Source organism: Gossypium hirsutum, chromosome A11, assembly GCF_007990345.1.
Source record: "Gossypium hirsutum isolate 1008001.06 chromosome A11, Gossypium_hirsutum_v2.1, whole genome shotgun sequence".
NCBI lineage: Eukaryota > Viridiplantae > Streptophyta > Magnoliopsida > Malvales > Malvaceae > Gossypium > Gossypium hirsutum.
This window is the reverse complement of record NC_053434.1, coordinates 109,339,702-109,348,781: the sequence shown is the minus strand read 5'-3', so window position 1 is coordinate 109,348,781 and position 9,080 is coordinate 109,339,702.

Here is a 9,080-nt window from a genome sequence, read left to right as displayed (position 1 = left end):
AATATAGGAGAACGTGAGTTCGAGTGTGTTAAAGCATATTATCTTTTTATTTATAAGTTAGAGAAGAGTTATCAATAATTATAGATATTGTACAAAAAATAAATATAATAAAAACTTATAATAAAATTATTAAAGAAAAAAGAAAGCAATAATAATACCATTACTTTTAGCAACCTTACGTACAAATAGGAGAGATTTGTTTATTGCGTTAATGATAAAGTAGATGTGAAGAGGGAAACCTACCAACGTTAATTTAATTAATAAAAATCATAATTTGATTCCGTGGATTGCCGTACGGAATTTGGTGAAATTTATTCCAAAGCTCAAGCCAAAGGCACCACTTAGGATTCTCCCTAATTTTACTTCTTTTTTGTTATTATTTAAACATAATTATCAAAAAGGAATATTCTGGGTTGATTTCAAACATCCTTTTTTTATATACATAAATTAAAAAATGACAAATTTTAGTAATATCCTTCATTTTCTTTACTAATCCAATCTCATGACTTGAATATTATAATAAACAACCTTCACCCAAAATTAATCAGTGGGATTAATTTATTAAAAATTAGATGGAAGACCAAGACTTTGTATTAATTGAAACAAAATTAAACTTTGTTTTATTGTAGGGAACATTTAGTAATAAAGCCTGGATATTAAATACTTAATTTTGAGTTGAGTTATTTGTACAGGTCGTGACAATATTCAGACAAAAAAATATAAATCTAAAAAATTGACTTGGATAAAAAAACATAAGAACCGTTTTCTAAACAGGCTAGATATCGTGTAAGATTTTTTGGCCCGACCCAAATTTGCTTAATTTTTTTCCTTGCTACTATTTTGCTTTCATTTTTATTGTTGATATTTGGATATTATACAACTCTTATTTTATTATTATTTTTATTATTATTTTAGAGACATTTGTAACTATTTTTTATCTGTCGAGAAATATTTATTTTAATATTTTTAATATATTTGATGTATTGTATTTTTTATATTTATTTTATATAGAAATTTTAATATAAACAAGTGGCTTGAATTTAATATTTTTTGTAAAACTTTAAATCTATTTTTCGGTCGAGTCTAGAATTTTTCATGGGCCCGACCATGATCAATTAATAATTCATTCAACCTTAATAGCATAAAAGAAAGCCTAAACAAAACAACATAATCACGTATCGAGAATATGACAAATTTCAAGCGTTATTTCTGTTTCTTTTATCATCTGGTTCAGGGTCGTTCTCAATGAAGCTGCGTTTCTTAGTTGTGGTCATGTAGGGTCTAATAACCCATTCAATCAGAGCTTCACTCTTCTCCATTGTTCCTAATTTTACCTACAACATAAGCTAGGGAGTTGCATTTAAACTGCAATACCAAGCACCCAATGCTTTGAGGAACCTAAGAAAATAATTGAAGTGGCATGAAACTCGGACCAATCTCCTTTAACTCAACTGATTTAGGACCTCCAGGCTTCTCATAGGTATGATGCCTGCATGTTTACATGATTTCAATGAGTGAGAGTGAACATTTCATAACATACAAGCATGATGCAGAATAATCTATGTTGTCATTAGAGGATGGCCACTGTGAAAGACCATTTATATAACATTAAACCTACAACTGGCAAGTTGACTCGCTTCGAGGTTTTGAGGAGCGATTGACTGATGCTTTTAAAGTATGCATGATGAAGTTCAGTGGTTCCTTATTATCCACATATTAATATCAGTATTCCCCTTTTAATGCTAAAGAATACAACAAAATCTACAGAAGAGAAGCAACCTGAATGAACTATAGTCAGACTTGTTAGCAACACACAATACGTTTTGTGAAAATAAAAAGGTCAGCAACAAAAAGGGTTACTGTTGGTGGAAAAGGAAGAAATTATCAATATTTCTAATGTAAGTAACCAAGAGTCATCATGACATCATGTTCAGCAGCATTCTAGAAAAGTAAAAGATCCAACTGCATTTTGACAAACACATGATGCCAACAGACACTTCTTCTATTGGCTCAGGGCTCAGAGCTATATATGCGTCTTTATACTTTATGTATCGATGCACAGAAACATGAGACAGACATGGAAACACCTTAGAAGGATTTTTGAGCACAGAACAGGCTTTATTACATAACCAGCTATTAGACATAACAAAGGTCTGTGCAGGCTAGAGTCATCAAATACTTGCCACATTGAGTAATCCAAAGTATGCTGTGGGACCAAAAGGTAGATGACTTATGATGAAACCATCTGGTATACCCCGATGTTCATGAACCAAAATAACATCTGCAAACCCATGCGCACGGCAACTTTCAATAATTTCAGATATAACCTGCAAATAAGAGAAAAAAAAAAAAGGGCATAGATAATCACTTTCTAATTTTCACTTTATAATCCACAAGATCAGAAACAAAGACTTGCCAACAGTTCATCACAAGCATCATAACAATAAGAAACACTAATAGGAATCCAATGAAGAAAGCATGGATTTATAAATAATGCAATGATGAACTGACCTGGCCATGGATTGTCTGCATTTTAGTTTAATCTTCATTAGTAGCCATATTTGCAAAGTCTATCTTCTTTTTTTTTTTTTTCTAGAAATGCTTAATTGCGGCAGATGATGCAATTGATGATGAAATGAATGGGGAGATTTCAAGTGAGGAAGACCCTTCAACCCTGAAAAGATTTCAGATATATAAATTTCATACTAGTTTTGTTTAAAATGTAAGAAGACAATAATATTTTTTTAAGTAAATAATTTATTTCGAATATATAAGGGTAGTTTAGTAATTTTTTATTAAGTTGGTGTCTGGTTGATTTGTGATACCAACTTAATAAGAGATTTAAATAAGATATAATGACTTTTTTGGTCTTCCAATTTTATAAAAAAAAGTCATTTTGGATCATACATTTAATTTTTCTGTCTCTTTTAGTCCTTGAACTTGCACTATTTGTCAAATTAACTTAAAATTGATAAAAAAGTTAATGTATTGTCACATGGTTAATTTTTTGTTACATGACTATCAAGTGAGTGCTTTTTATTTCAAAATTTTAATTAATGAATTTAATAGAATAATTTTAATGACATTAACAATTAGATCTAAATTTTTAAATAGAAAAATAGAGTAACAAAATCTTTATAAATAAAAAAATTAAATTTCAAATATACGAATAGTATATATATTTTAACTTAAATATAATGCAAAAATATTTACTAATTAAATATCTTAATCCTTTTAGTGGCGGAGCCAAGTTTTAGGTTGTGGTTTCATTAACCCAAAAAAAATTAAAAAATAAATATTACTTATATGTTTAAAATTTTTATATAATTAATATATTAATTAACAGAAAAAATTTGAAAATCACCCCCACAAAAATTGGTCACACGAAAATTTGAAAAGGATCTACCAAAATTTTTGAAAAAAATATTTTATAAAATAAATTATTTCATATAAAAATAAATGAAGTTCTCTTCTATCACTGAAATCTGAAAATTTCTACTTCTTTTTATTTTGTTCTAACACTAATCACTTTGTTTTTACCCTCTAGAATTCTTACAAGATAAGTGCTCAAGCTTTCAAATACTTTCATGTTGATCTCTTAATTTGGTAATAACTCTCCTTTTCTTTTTCATGTTTTATTGATTAATCTCTAGAAAATTAGAATTGTGGCTTTTTTTTTAATGACAGATTAGTATTTTTATGCAAGATTTAGTTTTTTTTTTTGGTATTTGTTGAATGATTTTGAAACTATTGATTTGTACGAGATTCCTGACAATATAATTGAATAATAATTTTTAGATGTTGACTAATACAAGTTGTTGAATAAATTAAGATAGATTAATTCTCTAATGTAGTGAAATATGACTTGTGTTTCTTAAAAAAAAATTAGCATCAAATCCTCGATTCAAATTTTGATAATTATTTCTTTCTAATCTTTAATAAATATATATAGATAATTATTTAATTCTGGGAACTGAAATTTTTTAATTTCACAAGTAAAATAAGAAAAATTAACAAATATCTATAATTAATGTTTTAAATCAAATAATAATACTATATATATAATATCTATTTATAAAAATAATAAGCAAAAATAATACTATAACCTTTAGCAACCTTACATGTATATATGACAGCTTTGTTTCTCGCGTTAATTAAAAAGTGATTTCATGATAAGTGATAACCATGACGAAACTTACCTATATAAATTTTTATATTTTTCATAAATTTTAAATTTTAAATTTATTTTTAAAAATTTATTTTTTTATTTTTTAGATTTTAATTTTTAAGTTCGGCTGTTAATACTATTAAAACTATTTTGTTAAATTTTAGTTCATTATACATTATATTTTTTAATTACAGTGAATTTTTTTAAAATTTAAAATATCTCACCCTCAAATTTAATAAAAATTTTAACAATATTAACATTTAAACTTAAATTTTAAAATATAAAAAAAATTCTTAAAAATAAAAATATAAAAATTTAAATTTAAAATTTTAAAAATATAAAAATTTAGAAGATATTTTAACCAAACAAAGATGATATAGTTTGACCGCTTATCTTTTGATTACGTGGATTTCCGTACGAAATTTGTTCAATATTATACAAAAGAAACCTTCCAATCAAGCACTTAGGATATCCCCCAAACTTATATTACTTTTATTATTATTTAAATATATCATTGTTAATTATCAAAAGGAATATTCCCAGTTCATTTGAAAGATCCTTTTTTTTATATCAAATATTGTTCTACCATATAACATATGATCCTTAATAATATTACAACTTGTAAAAAATTTTTACACATCATCCTAACACTATTGTAAAGGATTATATGTAGGGGTGGAGCCAAAATTTTTTTTAGGGAGTATTGAAATAAAATTGTATATTTTTATGATAGTAAAAGTGAAATTTCACCATTTTAATTGTTTATATCTTTATAATTTTTAAAATCTTAAATCAAATTTTCTCATTATTAAAGGGCTAAAGTGTAATTTTACCATATACTAATTTAAAATTTTTAAATTTATAAAAAGACTAAAGGTGAAAATTTCTATTTTAGGGGAGGATCGAATCCCTGCCAGGCCCCTTTGGCTCCACCTCTGATTATAGGGAGGGCCTATCTAATAATTTATTGACATTTGTTTTGGATTTAATATTTGGATAATTCATATCCCTAACTGTTATTAAAATAAATAAATTACATCTAATGTCATTAAAATGTTTGTAAGTGTATGTGTTAATTACTCAATTTAAAAAAATCTATAAAATAGTTTTTGAACTATTTGAAAGTTTTTATATAAGTAATTGAGTTGTTAAAATCATTGATATATGATCTTATTTATTCGCACTACGTATATCAATTAAAAGCTTTCCTCTCTCTTTTATAGTTCTTTTTTTTCATGAAATAGTTTTGAACTTCACAAATTTTGCGAATCAAAATTAAAATAATTTTCTTTTCCTATCTATGACACTAACTATCAAATTAACTTGGACATAAGATATGTTATTATATTTGTCGATAAGTACTAATCAATAATATCGATTGTTAAATCATCGTTTGAAATTTGCCAATCAAACTTTAAAAAAAAAATTACCAATTCAATAACTTAAATAAAATTTTTTAATTAATTTAATAATTATTTTATAATTTTTTAAAATTAAATGATTAAAACCTAAACTTTTTAATAATTTAATAATATTGAAAGTAAAATTGAGACGGAAGGGCATACAAATAAAATTAAGGGATATAACTCTGTAAGCCTATTGTTTAATCCGAAACCAAAGCTTCACATCCATCATGTCATCTTTCAACTTATGACATATTATTATTACTATAAAATCATTATGATTATGTTAATGGGTCGTACCATAAAGTTTACGGATTAAATTACATCAACTTTAAATTTGATTTGGTCCCACGAAATTAGAAAAATTAACTTACTTTTTTTTAATATTAAAAAATATGAAGATGAAAGAGTAACCTATACTCGCAACTTGATAAAGATGACATACAGATTCTAGAAGAGAGTTGAAAATTTTGGAAGTCCACGTTATTGAATAACGCGTATTGCTTCAAGGATTTTCACCTAATATTTTATAAGTTTTCAATCTATTAACGATTTCAAGACGCATTTTACGCAAGGTGATGGGAGCCTATATCTCATCCTATTTTCTTCAAACAAATATCAAATATAATTAAATAAAAAGAACTTTGTCTGTTTTTTGACACGATTTTCTCCGTCTATCTTTTGACATCGATTTTTCTTTTTTCTTTTCTCGTTTTCTCTTCTTCTCTTTTCTTGGTTTTCTATTGTTTCGATTGATTCTGTGCTCTTTCTGATTTTCTCTACTTATTTTGCCATTTTTTGAGTGGGTGTTGTCATGAAGGCTAATTTAGCCAACCTGAAACTTATGGATGAAGAAGAGGAGGCGTTCTAGAAGGATTCAGCGTTAGTGGAACAAAGCTATCAGTTTTGCTTAGTGGGGCGATGTCTCACTGATAGTGTTGTTAATTTTCCCTCTTTACGTAACACAATGGTTAATTTATGGCACCCTATAGGTGGAATATGCATTACCAATTTGGGTGATAAAAGGTACTTATTTCAATTTTTTCATGAGGTCGATTTACAAAGGGTTTGTTCGGGTACTCCTTGGTTTTTTAATAATCATCTGCTTATACTACAACCAGTCCTACAAGGAGAGAATCCATCTTCTATTTTACTGAATTTCACCGAATTTTGGGTTCAAGTTTAAGATCTACCTGCTGGTTTAATGTCTGAAGCCATGGGCAAACAATTTGGTGATTTTTTGGGGAAGTTCTTAGAGTATGATCCTACTGTTCTGACATTGGCTGTTCAGAAATATATGCACATCCGGGTTCGTCTTGATGTTTTTGTTCTACTGAAACGAAAGAAAAAGATTCAGATTGGGAAGGATACAATTGTTTATGCTTGTTTTCAATACGAAAAATTAAGTCTATTTTGCTTTATCTCTGAAAAATTGGGTCACGGAGAAAGCTTTTGTCCGTTTAGACTACAGATTGAACCGTCTAATATTGTATTTGGCTGGGATTTACCGTTATGTGCAGTAGCTCAGCGTAAAGGCATGGTGCTGAGTAGGTGGCTTCGGCAAACTGATGGTTCACAGTTGAGCAGTGATAATATGGAAAGAAGTTTTCAAGGCAGTAATGGGGTGAAAATTTATGGGAGTAATTCAAGGGGAGATTTGAGGGATCAATCATCCAATCATAATTTAATCCTGTTGAAATCCTCTTATTTAATTTCAAATATAGAATCTATTAATTGGCGTAATTTGGGTAGTGGAGCTTTAAGTGGTATTGAGTTGATAATGGGCCCGTAGATTTTATGCTAGAAGATGAAAATGACCCATTAGTCCTAGTGTCATGGGTTGCGAAGGGAAACTTGCAACCATGACAGACTTGTTGGATTTATCGCTTTTGAAGGAGGTCATTTGACCTAATCAGACTGGTCCAGTGCTTGGAGAGATTGAAAGCCCATATCCGGAGCTTGGCAAATATGGAAAGTAATCTTCAAATATATGCTTGGCAAATATGGAAGGGGATCGTCAAAGATATGTGATCCTAGACTTTAATGTAGTCTTTAGAAGATACGATTCCGTAATCTTAGAGATCTGATATCTTGATAGCTTTAGATCTTAGCCATTGATGTATTTCGATCTGTACCATTGATATTGGGAAGACTCAACTATAAATAGAGGCATCTCCCCTTATTTATTCATTCAGTGATTAATAGAATTTTGAGAGCATTCACTCAAACTTTTCTCTAAGTGTTCTTATTTTTCTGTGGCTTTTGTTCATCTTTTGAGATTGTTCTTACTTCGTTCTTTTACTGTTCTTCGTGGGTTCTTTAAAGGAGTTCTATTGAATCCTCATTTGTTGCGAGATAAGCTGACTTAGGCGTTTTTGAGCGGAGAAACGCTTAAGGCCGCACGGATTACTTGGGAAAACTCTAAGTTTGTGACAGTTGGTATCCGAGCTAGCGTTTGAAAGCACCATTGAATGATGTCGACAGAAGTTACTGAGAATGTTGATGGAATGGAGACTCATGGGAGGGCTAGAAAAGCTAGCCGTTCGAGGGACATACTGTCGACTTTGGAAGATCGAGTCGTCACTCTCGAAGAATACGTGGAGGATGTCAAGGAGAGGGTTGATAATATCGATGATAAGGTCAACGATGGGTTGCTGTCCATGAAGGAGCAACTTAGAGATTATGTGTTGGACCATGTTGAAAAGCTGACTGCTGGAGATGTTGCAATTGAGGAAAAGCTTAGTGGTAGGAATGATGCCATTGAGGCTATGATGGCGGCCTTGAAAGAGGAGATTGCGGAGCTCAAGGGTGAACTCACAATCTACAAGGCTGCTTTGGGTAATGGTGGGTTAGCTGCTGTAGCGCCCAAGCCCAGTGTGGATGTTCCTAAGCCCAATGAATTCAAAGGAAAAGGTCTGTAAGAGATGTGGACAACTTCCTGTGGGGAGTCGAACAATACTTCCGTGCCAAAGACATCACAATGATGCCACTAAGGTAATTACTACTGCTATGTATCTTACTAACGTTGCCTTATTGTGGTGGCGTCGTTGGTCCACCAATGTGAGACGAAATGGAACAGAAATTGAAACTTGGAGAAATTCCAATACGAGTTCAAGGCACAGTTTTATCCAGAATATGCCGAGGATGGAGCTCGGGCAAAGTTGAGTCGGCTTTCGCAACAAGGCACTGTGAGGGAGTATGTGCAAGAGTTTAGCGAACTCATGCTTCAGATATCAGATATGGGTGAGAAAGAGGCATTCTTTTCCTTCATGGATGGGTTGAAACTATGGGCGAAGCAAGAGTTGCAACGCCGAGGAGTACAAGAGCTTACCAAAGCCATGTCTGTAGCAAAATCATTGGCTGAATTCGGTGGGAAGAAAGACAGGTTTGAGTATTCTAAGCCCAAATTCAATCTGAAGGGAAATAGTGGGGGAGACAAAGAAAGACCCACTAGAAATAGGAACGGTAAGAAGCCGTGAGACAAAAAGAAAGGAGGGCCTATAAGTTGC